Source organism: Anopheles merus, chromosome 3R (assembly GCF_017562075.2).
Source record: "Anopheles merus strain MAF chromosome 3R, AmerM5.1, whole genome shotgun sequence".
Taxonomy (NCBI): domain Eukaryota; kingdom Metazoa; phylum Arthropoda; class Insecta; order Diptera; family Culicidae; genus Anopheles; species Anopheles merus.
In genome coordinates, this window is record NC_054084.1 from 35,743,727 (window position 1) to 35,758,657 (window position 14,931).

Sequence of the window (14,931 nt, forward strand, 5' to 3'; positions counted from 1 at the left end):
ACACACACACACACACACACACACACACACACACACACACACAGTTGCACAGTGAACTGGGACTGCATTCCTAACTGCGTCTCGCTTTCGATCTGTGCAAAATGTTTCACTCCATTCCTGCAGCAGCATCCTTTCGGTATGTTTTGGAGAGTCGCCCGTTTTAGTTTTGTTTTTTGCTCCAATGCTCTCTCCCCCTCGTGCGGCCAATCTGTATGCTGAGAGTTTGATTTATCCTACCCCATGCAGATGACTGATGATGATCCACCCGGGGTCCGCAGCAATGTATGTGGATTGCCAGCGCATCATTTCTTGTGGCCGTTGCTTCCCTTCGAATGCCTTCTTCTGCGCCCAAAGAGAGGCCCAAAACACATCCGCACTTGAGGCGGTGGGCATCTAAGACTTCTTGGAATTTCCCGTTGGTGGCGTTTTCTTTGCTTTTTTTGCAAACGTTTGCACTCGATCGAAATCGCTCGCTGCCTAATGCTTCCAGGTATTCGCGCATCGGAAGCTCGCTTGCGCCGCCTTGGTTTTACCACCGTCGAAGTTGAAACCCGGACTCTACACCACCACCATCACCGAACCATGTCGAACCGTTAAGACCGTGTCAGCTGTTTTCAGCTCGAAGAGCCCGAGGCGGGGATGGGGTAAGAGAACCTCGACCTATCGAGCCTCGACAACTCTGCCGGTGCATTCAACCCTGCGTTGTTGTGCTGTGTGCACGCTGCCACCTGGTTTGACGTATTCGTTTCAGCTTCACTCCGCCGTAGCTACCGAAACGAATCATCAATTTGCGGGCGGTTTTGTGAGGTTGTTCGGGGGGAGAGACCTGGCTTGCACCTGGTACGGTGGAAAGGCGATGCCACGACTAGTGGAAGGTAGAGCTATAGGTTGGGTGGAGAGAATGGAGCATCTTTCCCACGACACGCGAAACACGAATTTTTCGGGGTTTTTATTTTCTTCTTTTTTCATACGCCAACCTTGTTTTCATACGCCAACCAGCAGCAGTGTGTGCAGATTGGTTTAACTGTGTTTTTAGTTTATGTGTTTTTGGTTGTTGCTGCTGTTGTACCTCATTTTCGATCTATGTTTTCTCCGCTTTTTTGGGGTTTTCTTTCTTAAATTGCATTCTTCTTCTTTATTTGTTTGCACTTTTATTTGATCATGTTATTTTTCCGTTTTATTTTTCGTTTTTTTCTCTACCAGGTTGCGCTTGTACTTGCGGAAAGGGTTTCTGTTGCTTTTATATTATTTCGCCTGAGAGGTATGTATTAATCAGCTATTTATCTTTTTTCTTTCAACCAATTTGTTTCATTTTTGCATATTTTTTATGTTTGCTTGGACACGTTGGTTTAATTATAGTTCTTTACTCATTTTTACTCTCGTTATGTTTTCCCCTATAAGCTTCTTTGGGTCGTTTTTCTCCCTCGGATTGATGGAATATTTTTTAATTGTTATATTTTTCGTCTTCTCTCTCTCTCTCTCTCTCTCTTTTTGCGGATCAGTTGATACATTCTCTGTTCTTGTTTCATTTTTACGCTTCACTCCGTAACGAAAAAAAAACCAACACACGGATTAAATGTTGCCACATGTCTGTGTGTGTGGTAACATCCAAGGTTCGATTGGTAGCCAATTTTCAGATTTTCGTCACCCATATGGCAAAACGAAGGAAGTGTGGTAGCGCGTGTTTAGAGCACAAGCTGCAGATGACAGCCGAGCAGCGAATAGTTGCGCGTGCATTCGCTCGAAGGATTTTTAGCAAAAACATACGGTGCAGCAGGGCAGAATTGGAACAGTCGCAGAGAGAGTGAGAGCGAGCAGGAGAGCGTGCTGAAAGCATAAAAAAAAGGTAGCCAAAACAACGGCTTGACGGTGCAATTTTTCAAACAGCTGGCTCGGGATTGCATTTTGTTTCACCTCGCCACGGCTGGCAAAACCGGCTGGAATGCAATTTCAATGCACCCGCAGCGCGTGTGTGCGTTTGAAAGGCGATCCTTGGAAACCGGGACCTCACACACAGCCACACTCGCTACCCTGCCTGATCCCTCAGTGCACCGTGTGGTGTTTGTGACACAGTGTGCGAACGTTCCAAATCCGTTCGGTCAATAATGGTACAATTTTCGGGTGCGTTAGATTCGCCTGCGTTAGATTCGTTCGTTCGTTCGTCGTTGGCACGCGGCGTCCTCCCTTGCGTGTGTGTGGACCGAAGCAAATGGACCGAAAAGGGATACGATTATGCCGCCGGCTACGCTGCCGGTGGAGATAAATCGCCCCCGGGTTCATGGTGTTCATGGCGACCCAGGCCCAGGCCGGGCGCTATACTTAAACACTGAACGGATTGCAATAAAACCGTGATAGCGGGCGATAGATCGCCTATAAAGTGCTTAGTTTTTTCAAGCATCTGGTTGCGGACGTGCAAAAGGAAGGGAACGTGCCCATGTAAGTCCTTTTCTGTCCTCGAGCTTGAGTTCGCTTAACAGTAAATAAATAACCGAGGAGGAAATTGTGCGATAACTTGATGTATTGAGTGGTCGCAACAATATCGAGGAAGGGAAGTGGTAAAACAAGCAATACATAAATATAATCTCGTTGAATTTATTGGCACATTGCAAGCATAGACTGTGCTTTAAAAAAACTATCTACACATTTTACTCACTTTAAAGAGATCTTCCCCTAGAGTAGGTGCCTCCGCTACTAAGAAATGCACTTATTTCCAACGTCAAACTACTTACCTTCCAGAAGTGCACATACAAAGTTGCTTTGTCTCTTCTCTTGACTTTGAAATGGTACCCCTTTGCAGAAGGAACAATGTAACAAAAACCTACCAGTGCTTCCTTCGCTGTATGTACAGAACCTTAGAACACTCTTCACGAAAGGATGCTTAAGCAAAGCATCCCATAGAGTTGCTTCCGAGAGAGAGAGAGAAAGAAAGGGATTCATAACGTATAAAACAGCAAAAGGTAAACTTTCACCCAGTCGTCCCCCCTCCCCCCCTGAGTGGCAACTTCTGAGCACTTTTTGGCGTAGTTTGTATCGTATCCGCCGTGTGCGTTTTAAAACAAATTCAGCTTTTCATGGGAAGGGTGCTGACATTGCGTCTCGAATGTGGTCCCAAGGTCTTCAAACCCGGAAAAATGCGAGCACCACCAGAATCGGCTTGGGGTCGTAAATCGAAAATTGAATTCTACCCGGAGGGGGGCTATCTGAGGTGCATAATGGCACTTGGCCACTGGTGGAACCGCAATGGGACAGCGGGGTTGCCTCCTGGCCGGAACTTTCACACACTCCCTTGCCATCGTTTCTCCCCCCCCCCCCACCCCTGCGCCCAAGACTTTAGCTCCGCTTTCGCTGACGATGATAGCCCATAAAAATGTCAGCATAAACCTTTTATCGGAAATTTAAGGCTTCCTCTCTGAACCCACGACCGGGGGACCCGGCGGACAAACCCGTGAACGGTGGGTGGGCGAGCTGGGAATCGGGAGCATACCTGCTCTCTTTCTTTCGGGTTTGCTGCCCGCGCGTATCGGCAGTTGTGGTGATGCCAATTTCCCGAGCGCGCCGTGCCAAAAACACACCGACCACCAACCGACAGGCGGTGGTGGCGCGTCGCGAAACGTATTATGCTCGCTGAATTGACTTTTGTGTGGTTTCCTTAATTAGGGTCGGAGAGAGAGTACCGAGAGAGAAAGATATGCTAGCGCACACTTGGTACGAACGCGTAGTTACGAAATAACTGTTCCCTCCGTCCAACCTCTCCATTGCATAGGTGGTGCACGAGGACCAGAAAACCAGAGCTGAGGGAGTGGGGATTGAAGGAAGTCTCCCCAAAAACTGCATGAATGGTGGTGGGTGATGGATCGCATCGTAATTGCATTACCGCTGCCAATAGCAAATGCTATTAAGCAGTTTGGCGGGTTCGAGCCAGTTTTCGTGTTGGGGGGTGTATGGGTGTGTGTGTTTTTTTTTTTTTTTTTACGTCCAATGTATAATCCATTCATGCAGTTTTGTGCAGCCAATCTATTCATGTTTTTGCATGGCTTTGAGGAGGAAAATTTTTGTGTGCGGAAAAGTGTGACACGGTTTATAACGTCATAAAATGACGTATGAAAGTTTTTTTTTTTTGAAAGGGGAATTGCATTTCAGCTTGTGTGTTGGCGTTTTGTGTAGCTGGTGTAAGGGTTATACAGGGTTTCCCACGATTTATTGGTCAGTTCCCATGATTTTTTGGTGCGTTCCCACGATTTTTTGGTCGTATCCCATAGATTTTTGGTTCGTTCCCATAATTTATTGGTATTTTCCGATTGGATATCAATACAATTGGACCAAAAAATTCTGGGAAACGACCAAAAAATCGTGGGAACGCATCAACAAAATATGGGAACCCACCAAAAATTGATGGGAACCGACCAATAAATCGTGGGAAACCCTGTAAGATGTCTAGAAAGATCAAAGGAGTAAATCATTTTAGAATGCAAAAACTAGAACAATTTTAAAGCTTCTCGTCCCATTAATGGCTTATTTACACGTTAATAAGCATTATAGAAGACATGTTTAAAATTTCTCTCCAATAGATGGCGCCATTTGTATGAGGTGAAACTGGGGAAGCGTTACGGTAAAAATGAAATTCTAGTTTTTTGGGAACATTTCTATGCCAAATACAGTGACATCTATTCAAGATGTAGTCTCTTTAAGATTAATTGGGTCTTTAAGACGAACATTTTGACCAGACATGTCAAACATACGTCCCGTGAAGGCTCTCAATCCGGCCCGCAAAGTACTTTGGCAGTTATTTGAATGAAGCAGAAATAGATTGTAAATTATAAGATAAGAAAACCTGGTGTATTAATGCTTATTCACTGAGGAATAGGGTATCAACATTCAGTTTTAATACTTCGCTTATCGAAGAGTGAAGTAAGTTATGCATAGTTACTTGTTTGGGAAGGTATCCGCGAAGATGGCATGTAGCAAGTGTTTTAGTAGTTGTTTCCTGAGAAGACTCTTAAGTCGGACTATCAATATTTTCACCCATTTTCCGACATTGAGTTCGAAAAGTTCGGAAATCATGTATTGGAATAGCATGTATTTCTTCACTTAATTGATAAGGGTACTCCTTAGATATGGTTCTGCAAAAATCAGGTCGATATATTTAAAAACCAAGCCCTTAAAAAGGTAAGAACTGTATGAGGTCGACTGTATGCTGATAGTCTCATTTCCTTAACAAAATGGCCAAATATCTAGCCAAAATTTGCTGATGTAGTGATAAATTTTGATTTATTATTCATTAGCGTTGTCAAAATGCAGCATTGTACTTCGAGTGTCATTGTGTGAAGGCAATATACGAGGTTTTAAGAACTGTCCAGGTAGCTTGAAAGTTAGCAGATATCTGAAGCAATTGAATCTTCTTCTTCTTCTTCTTCTTCTTCTTCTTCTTCTTTGGCACAACAACCACTGTCGGTCAAGGCCTGCCTGTACCCACTAGTGAAGTGGAGTGAGCTTGGCTTTCAGTGGCTTATTGTTACCATAGCAGGATAGTCAGTCCTACGTATGGGGGCACGGTGTATTCGGGGCTTGAACCCATGACGGGCAAGTTGTTACGTCGTACGAGTTGACGACTGTACCACCAGACCGGCAATTGAATGTGAATTATTATATTTCCAAGTAGGCACGATCGCCACTGAATTAGAGCATGAGGAAATTCATGAATTTCATGAACTGTTTATTTGAGGCTACGAAAAAAATGTTAATAAGATTTTAGGTTGAAGAATAAGTCCTTAATGATTTTTGACGATTGAAAGCACTGCCATCCCACCGCCACCCAACTGCGGCCCGCGAGAATATTTTGAACCGTAATCCGGCCCGCGACCCAAAACGAGTTTGACATCACTGATTTTGACGATCCCGTCAAATTCCATACATTTGATGTCTCTTCATGATAAATGTCTACCTAAGGCTAATATTATCTAAGCCGCATATGTGATTTGGCAGGCTAAAGGAATCTGTTCAATGTCTAAGCTGAATGACAATCCACAAAAATATTTATCAAACGATGCCAAAGATTTTTCGCCGTTTCAGAGATACTTTGTAGCAAACCTTTTATTGGTTTTCCCTAACATAAACATGCCGTGCTCTATGCTGACGGTTCCTTGAAGCCTTAGAGAGATTTCACTGTATATTAACTTCCATTTGATTTCTACTTACTGGTTAAAAGTATTTTCTACTTCTACTTACTGGTGGAAAGCTGTACATGAAACTGTTACTACTTTTCTGTTTCGCTATTCCTTAGCTGAAGTGTAGTAGCCGCTTCTTTATATGATCTAATTCATGTTTATTTGATTGATCCTTTCTTTTAACACGTGCATCAAATGATTTCATGATTCTGAAGCTGCTCGTAGGAATACGATTCTATGTAACAGCCTGATTAATGTACACAAATGTCAGCCCCATTACACTTGACACACTTGGCAGAGTTTTGATTGATTGAAGAACGGTATTGTCGGTCGTTGTTTTGCCCTCGATGCGTTGCGTAACTCCCACAAAACCAGAAAGCCACAACCACACGATACCGTGATCGGGTTCGCGCTGTGCCAAAATTATTCTCCATTCTCAAGAAGGCGACATTGTGCTAGCTTTAATGCTTTTCGAAAGCCCCTCCCCTATGAGAAGGTACGCCCTTTCAATTTACATTAAATTACAGCTTTAAAGCTCTTACAGTGTATGCATTTCATTACCGAAAAGGAGGCGTTAGATAAACGTTATCTCGGTGTGGCATTTTAAAAAACATTTCTTGTATTCATGATACCATCTGACCCGTTGATAAGTCAACACGGGCATTAAGGTGTGCAAATTTATCGTTTACAACCGTCGGCTTTCACTACACATCCCCCGTGCTGTGTGTGTTTGTTTGTCGTTTATGTTTGCCTTTTGATTTGTTTGGAGTTTTGGTACATCTTTTCGGTAGTATTGTTGAAAGCTTCGTTTTGTTTCATTTCTTTCACCCTCCCTCCCATCTTCATGTTTCCATCCGCTCACATAGATCTGTTTATTTTACATCAATTCGTCTAATTGTTTGCATTGCATTTCCATTTTCACCGGGGTTTGCTCTTGTGCGCGGAGCAGGCGCTGGGAGAGTTCTGGGAGTTAGCTTTACCTTCTTATTGCCCCCCCTCCCCACAACCTCGTTTTAATGCGTTGGGTCAGTTGGGCTTCTTCGCTCGGGGTGCTTTTGCTCCAGAAGAGGTAATGTTTTGGAACAAATGTTTTCCCCAACAACACAGGCTGGCGACGCACCAAACACAACAAACCAAGTGAGTGAGAGTGTGTGCAATGTAAGCAAGCACGGGGGAGCAAAGCAATGGAGTGAAAACGTGGGGGAGGCAAAAAGGGTTCTTCTGCACTTCCACTCCCCCCCCCACCTTGGGGAGGAAAACTCTCCCCCGTGCACAGTGAACCGTACCGTGTGTGTTTGTGTGTGCTGGAATTGTCCTACAAAAAGTGTATGTAATGCAAAAAAGATTAAGTTTCGCATGCAACGGTTGAGTGTTTGCATTTCGTGCGAAGGCTTCTTCACTCTAACGGCAGCAAACTTGTGCTTTACGACAGCAGGGTTCCCTCCCTGTGACGGGTGTGTGTGTGTGCCTGTGTGCTAGTGCAAATATAGGTATAAGTGGGCGCACGTGTGTGTGTGAGTACATAGCTGTGAAAAGCGTCAAGAAGCAACGTCATCGCGCGGGAGGAGGTGAAATCTAAATACCGTACCCGAGCGGAGTTCCGGTAGTGGTGGAAGCGGTGCAAATTTTCCTCTCGGAAAACGGTTTTTTTGTTGTGTCTTCTCCCGAGCACCCGCCCAAAGCTTCACACCACATTTCCGGCTACGGGCTGTCGTTTCCGCCTGTCTGCCAACGCACTACTTCTCCCCGGGTGTCACTCCCTCCCGCGGTGGTGCACCCTCGCACTCGCACATAATTGACTGTAGACCGGGAGCCACCGAAACGCCGCCACATTGGAATACCAGGAGGAGAGTTGTGCGTGTTCGCACAACGTGGAACCGCCGCCACCGTCCTGCTGCAGGTAATTTTCCATGTCATTGCTGCCGTTAGCGCCCGTTTTCCTCCAGTTCCAGTGCTGTACAGAGAAATAGAGAGAGAGAGAGAGAGAGCAGGAGAACATCTTCGATTTGCTAGCGGGCATCTTGTCGTTTTTTGTGTGTATGTGGGGAATTTCCCAAAAACAAGCCGGTCACCCTGAAGGCCGCTCAGTAACACACCGGTCCCACGCTGTCCACGCTGTCAGCGCAAGGCATTGAGGCAGCAGCAGCGCTCAACGTCGTTGTCCGCTGTCTGGGACTGCAAGCAATGCGAACATTTACCCCCACAACCTCCCCAACTTCCTCCCTTTTGCCCCGTTTTAGCATAGTGCAGTGGTCGAAATTATGTGCAGGCTTTCCGCCACCATTTTTTGTTTTCAAAGCGAAAACATGTACCTTAATACGAACGTTCGACATCAAACAGTGGAGCCAGAGGAACATTCACCCGAAAGCAAAAAAAAGGAATAGAAAACCATATTCTACTGGCCGGAGATCTTTTCATGAGAAGTCGGAGGCGAAATTAGGATCACATACGACGTGCCCACTTCACTACCAGCGGCGCACTAAGGACGGCAAAAATTGTGAAGAGGAAAATATTAATTTCCCACAACTTGAGGGGTGGCCGCCCCACCCTTCTTCCCAGCTGCCTGCGAAGCTGACAATTTAAGCTTGTCCAAATAAAGGTCCCACTCTCTCTCTTTCCCTCCAGGGTTGTCATCGACCGAATGACTGAAGCAAAGTGGGGAAAAAATGGGAAAATTATGTGGAAAGCAAACCAAAGTTGCGAAAAAGAAAAGGACAACCAAACACTCACACCAAAAATTATTGGCCTTGGGTTTGGTTCGTTCGTAAAATGATTGTGTTTGTGTGCTTGTGGATGCTGTAAGACTTACCGAAGCACAAGACATCCCAAACGAACGACATCCCCTTTTTCTGGCCTGCCCCTTGGAACCAACAGTGCAAATTCGTAATGAGCAATGGCGGCCGGATATTCGGAACCCGAATTGGCAGTCGCTACTGGGATGCTTGGGACGACGACGACCATCAGCACACCAGCTTTCCAGCCCACTTATCGATCCGGGGGAAGGACTTTTCCACCAGCCCCGATCTCCCGTCTGTAAATTCCGAACATTTGCCTTGCAGAGGGTGTGTTTTTTGTTTTTTTTTTCTTTTGGTTGGCTCTAAGCTTTTCCTCCCCTTTCCGGGACGAGGCGAAGACACGACATTCGGGAGACGGCCTTGCTCCAGGACCCAGTTGCACACACCAGGGTGGCGGCGTTGCAGTTGCACCGAGCAAGTGTCGAAAAGTTTCGTCACCCTGTTTCACCATCGTTCCGGCTTCTGCTCCCGGTCGAAGCGAGGCGAGAAAATCGCAGGAAAGTTTTCGGTCAGAGCGTTGCTGCCAAGCGCGCGCGTCGTTGTTCGTGGAACCGGGCCGGGTTGCTGAATATTCAGTACCACCACTGGCCATGGACACACAACTGTGTGGTGTTTGTTCAGTATCGCTTCCAAAGCCTGACAAAACCAGACCTTCTCACACACACACACACACCTCTTTCCATCCCTTTCCCTGGAAGGGCAAAATATTTACCGTAGCAAACGCCGGTTGGAAGGTGCAACTTTTCGCTGTATAGCACAAATTACTTGATTTGGCTTTCGTAACGTGATAAGGTCTTTCTTCCGGAACCCTTCGTCTACACCGCCGAGGCTCTCTGGTCGGGACCAAAATGGCAGCCCGGAGCCTGGCCGTTGAGAAGTGCAGTATGGCGTATTGAGGACATTATTGCTGCACCTTACCTATTGCGTCCGATAGGCGGCGAACTAGGCGAACTGCACCCGAAAATAACCTTCCAACTGCACGGTATATGGACCCAGTTACGGGGTTACGGAGTTTAATCTCGGAGTTTGTGTGTGCCTGTGTATTTGGCTGGGTAAATTTTGCAAAACTAAGTTGCAAAAGTGGGGGTTTGCTGAAAGAGCGACGGCAAAATGAGGGGACTGCAAAACAAGATGTCAGCTAGTTTGCAGCAGACCCGGCAATGGGGAGATTCTGGAGCGGGTGGTATTTAAACGGATTTTCAAAAGTGGACAATTACTGCACCGTCTTTGCTTGACCGCAACGGTAGCAGCGATGTTGTGAAGAATTTGTAGTGCTCGGTAGTTGTTGGGAGATGATAGTTGAGGTAGATATGCATCTATGAATTCTAATGAAGGAAAAATACAAATTATTGAGGTTTGTAGATTTTTATCACTAACTGGAGCATAAGATACATGGTTTTACAGTCCAATACACAATCGTCAAGATGTTTAAAACAATGCGTGATTTGAAAAACATAAACGTTTACCGCTTGTAAATACGTCAACCCGCAGTTTGTACACTGTCCACATGATTTAAATAATTGTCGACTTCGTTTGAATAGCTGTAAGATCCAATTCAAACTTAAAATTCCAACTTTATGTTTTGGATATTGATTAATTCTCAGAAGATTTCCTCGTTACACTTTCCAGTTTGAAATCTTCAAGCAATAGATATTTTAGTACATTGATCCTTATGATTTAGACCTTGAACAAGCTCATCATTTTCCTGAAATCTGTGAGATATTGTAATCATTATTGAGAAACATATCTAAGCTGATAGTAATCTTGCCTGAGATGAGTCTTTGCCTACACTGGTCTTAGTATACTGTTATAGATGAACTGATGAGTCACAGATAAGTTTATTGTTGCTTCAAATACTACAAGATATCTCCCGAACGAATCTTGTTGGAGTTGTTCATGAAGCCATCCAAGTTATTACTTTTTATTCCTAAAGTATTAAGGATGTCAGTTACTGTCAATCTAAGCTGCTCAAACCTTTTCAAAGCTACTTCGGAGAATAATTCTAGCCCCATAGCTGTTTGATATCGTAAGCAACGCGTTACTATCTCCCTCATTACGAAACATTGTGCAATCCTGATCCTGAAGCAAACGCTCTTCCCTTGATTCTGTCCGCTTGATTGGGCCCACCGGATGAGTGATACCTTGAGTTTGTATTCCGGTGAAAAGGTGGCACGTTTGCCATCAAGCAGCATCCTGTGTCATCAAAAGCCCTATTTGTTGAACGAACGCTCCTCACCGTTCGTCACCGGTTTTTGATTAATCTTAAGTCAAATGAACAAATATTTTGATTTTCTTTGCTCCACCTGGGCTGCACCAGCGCCCCAAGTTCCAAGAATTTCTAATCCGCACTCGGCAGGGATCGGAATTTCAGTTTAGAAAATAATGAGCGCTCCATGCGAGAGCGCTGGAAGAAACGCGCGGCATCCATCCGACGGACTGCCTTTTCCAGTTCCGACTCGCCTGCTGTCACGTGCTCTTTCATGTTGTACGTGAGCTTTGGCAGAATAGCGGCATCACGGTGGTTGGCTTGAATATGATGCCAACCCAACACCAACGTTGTTCGTTGTTTCTAGGTTTGCGAGCCTTTTTCCGGAAATGATTCCACCATACAGCAGCAGGAGCAGCTCAACGTGATACCTGCCAGGATATCAACTGCTTGCCTTGGCGTATAAAACGCGCAGCGCGATGTAACATTAAAAAGTGAGAATAATTTTAAATAAATATATATATCTCTCTCGTTTGCTAAACTACTCCCTGCGTGTGAGTGTTTGTGAGTCGAATGTATAATTAAAGGGCTAGGAGAATCTTTTGCGATTCCTGCGAGACTCGCCCGCTCTGTCTTGTGGTGTAGTTTTCCCAGCTCAACCCATTTACGATTACGCTTGGTGCTTTGCTTGATTTGCTTGAATGTGAAACGAGCGAGCTCGCGCTCGGGGGTTTTATGTTTATGTGTAACTGCCGTTCCGTTTGAAGCATGCTTCCCTGCTGGTAATAACAAGCTCGTTCTACTCTGCCCCGTTCGTAAGCAGTTTACTGCGAAAGGAAAAGCATCCTTTAGTTGTGCTCGTTATTTGCTGGCGGATGATAGTGGTGTTTGTGCTCCAACGGAGTCCCCGTTCAGCAACCCCGCAGAACGACAAAGTATGCGCGTTCACCAGGTGATGATGAATAATTTCTGCAGATACTCGCCAGAGACGGTGCCGTCCCTGACCGGAACCACCATTTTCTTTGCCCATTTACAATTTATTCTTCCCCGAGAATGGGGAAGCTGGTAAGCATGGGAAGCAAAACTTCCTACATTGTTAGCTTCTAAGGTCCTGCCCGGAATCATTGGTGGAGTGGAGGACCAGAACACATAAAAATACTCCGCCGGGGGCTTTGACGTTTAGCCGCAAGATTGGCTCTCGTAAATTTGCGTTGAATGTCATGTGGAAAATTCGATGTGAGGTTCTTTTTTTGCGGGTTCCTTCCCTTTTTTCCACTTCGGCCGACCCTTCCGGTCGATTCGTTCTTTTTTGAGGTTCTTTTTGGGTTTGAATTTTGAACGAAGCATCCCAGATCTGAGATCTCACACCGTGTTTTCTGATTTTGGTTCACATCAGGCGCGGCGCTCATTCTTCTTTCCAACTAAAGCTGTACCGACGTTCGGACGTTCCACGGGCGTTGGCATAGATCCGTTAAGCTGTCATCCGGGGTGTCCTTTTGTGTCCCATTCCCAACATCTACTACATCTCCCTAAAGTGCCTGATGGTGCTCGTCGATCCCATTCTCGATAGCGATGCATGAGTTCGGGGACGCTGACAGTCCGGGAGTGTTTGACGGCAGGCAAGCCGCTTTTTTTCCTCCTTTCTACTGGCTGTGCAGTCGCGAGTGATTGACGCTCTCATGTTCAGCTCCAAAAGCCACATGACGGTGTGCCGGCACAGTGTCTGAATGACAGGTCCTCTCGCTCGCTCCCGCAGTTTGCCTCCGTATGGTTCCGTGATTGACAGGATGCAAATTTAACAACGCACGATAATGAAAATTGTCGCACGAGGGTTTGTTTTGCTGCATCGTCGACCCGTGCCGTGTGCCACAGCGTAACGTTCGCTTAACCCAGTGGGCCAGCGTTCCAGACTGCTACTGGATTCCACCAGCACTTTTTGGAGGGGGAAGGCGTGAGTACTTTGTTTTTGACGGTGTGTGTTTCTATCTTTTCCCTCGGCGTTTTGTTGCTGCCAGCTGCAGAGTCAGCCCGTCGATTATGGTACGACCTTTCGGGGCTCGCTTGCCAGCCATTCCCGGTCGGATGGGATTCATCGTGGAAAACTATCTGTCTTTTATCTTGTCAGTGAGTCTAATCAGTGAGTGTGGAGAGAAAGAGAGAGAGAGTGTGTGGGGAGAGTCGAAGGGGAAATTAGGTTACCCGTCGTTGGCAGGGAGGCGCAATGCAACCTATCCCGGACGGTGCAACTCCCGGAAGGAATTAAAAAATCATGCAATCACAATTATTTTCGGTCGGAATTTCCTGCTTGTGGGCGGCTGGCACACAGGTCGCACAAATAATGGCACTTTGGTGGCGCAATCTGGAGCGCCCCGAATGCTCGGTGGAGCCGTTTCGCGGTGCGATGCTGCCGTACGGTTTTTGTTCTCTCGCCTGACCAGATTTTTAGGGACATTTAGTCTGATGAGATGCTTTAATGAAATTGACATAGTTTATCAATGTCTTAAAGATCTTGGAGACAATAAGTTGTAGTATTCACCGATTTTAATCGAACAGAATGCTGAAAATTTCTGTCCCAAAGCTGTTTATCGAATCAGATATGTCTTTAAACAATTGTAAGTAAGAATCTCCTGATGATTAAGTGTTATCTGTTAAACCAGCTTGTCGGTAAACAGTACTTCTGCATATATTGAAATTCTACTCTCCAAAACAGCTCCTCCCGAGCGCTCAAAAGAAACTGAAGGCGTGACATAAGCAAAAGGTGCTTAAGCGTGCTCGTTTTCCACGATTTTCCCCCGCCAAATTTTGCTAAATAATTATCGATACCTTTGGCAGTTCATTATTCATTGCCACTCGGCGATTGCGAATGGACAGAACATAATTGCATAACATTATTTTCCTTCGCCCTTCTGGATCCGATCAAAGTGCCGAGAAACAATATGGCTCAGTATGGCTGCATCGGTGGTGTGTTTGGGACAAGTTTGTTTAAACGGTCCCCGGAAGGTTATCGGCACCAGCCCGTCCCGTTTGTAGCCACCGACCGCAAAAAGGTGATGAAACGAAATGGAACTTTTAATTGTTTTCAATTTTCGATGAATTTTATTATTCTTTGAAAATTCACCTACAGCACCAACCTGTACGCGGGTTCCAATATTGCTGCTGAATATTGTTTTACCCGTGCCAAAGGGGATTTTGGGGAGTTGCTTTAATTATCACGCCATCTCTCTGTTTTCGCCGATGGAAGTGAGATAAAATCGCATCGCAATGTGTATGTGCCCGACCGTGTTCCGGTCGTTGAGTGCTATAAAAACAGGTTCCGATTATTATTCCGGAAGCCACCCAAACCCCTTTGCTTCCGAGTTCTGCTGAGAAACAGCGAGCAGCGAGCTATCAAACCGGGGAGCCACTGAATACTGGAGCATAAATTACTGAGTGCGGTTTTGCAGAAGTGCGGCGACGCGCGACCCTTGCCATTAGTATCTGTCGATGTCCTTCAAACGCCTGCAGAGATCGATTTAATATCCAAATTCACACGCCGACGACCGCACTCACTCGGGTCCGGTTTTATGGGAAGCATATTTTGTGGGTTTCGGGCTGAGTGAAATTGAATCTTCCATGGGCGGGAGACGAGACGGAGACAATAGAAAATATTTGGTTGCGATGAAATGAAAGTCATTAATTTTGGCAACAGCTGCCTGCTGCTCCCTTGTTACGCTTGAAAAGACGTTAATGACACTGGCTTTTTGATGGTAATGGGAAGAGGTTGAGG

The 14,931-nt window shown here is 45.7% G+C and overlaps 1 protein-coding gene across 6 annotated transcripts in view; it reads left to right on the top strand.

The window, feature by feature from the left end:
- Positions 1-14,931, top strand: part of LOC121595788 (protein rolling stone) — a 59,448-nt gene that overhangs the window by 13,946 nt on the left and 30,571 nt on the right. For 4 of the 6 annotated variants that reach the window (XM_041920008.1, XM_041920012.1, XM_041920014.1 and 1 more), the window contains exon 2: positions 7,272-8,064. The gene's annotated coding sequence lies outside the window, so the exon portion shown is untranslated. Of the gene's footprint in view, positions 1-1,203; positions 1,262-7,271; positions 8,065-14,931 lie in introns of all 6 variants that reach the window. The other 2 variants (XM_041920010.1, XM_041920011.1) reach the window with 1 other exon arrangement.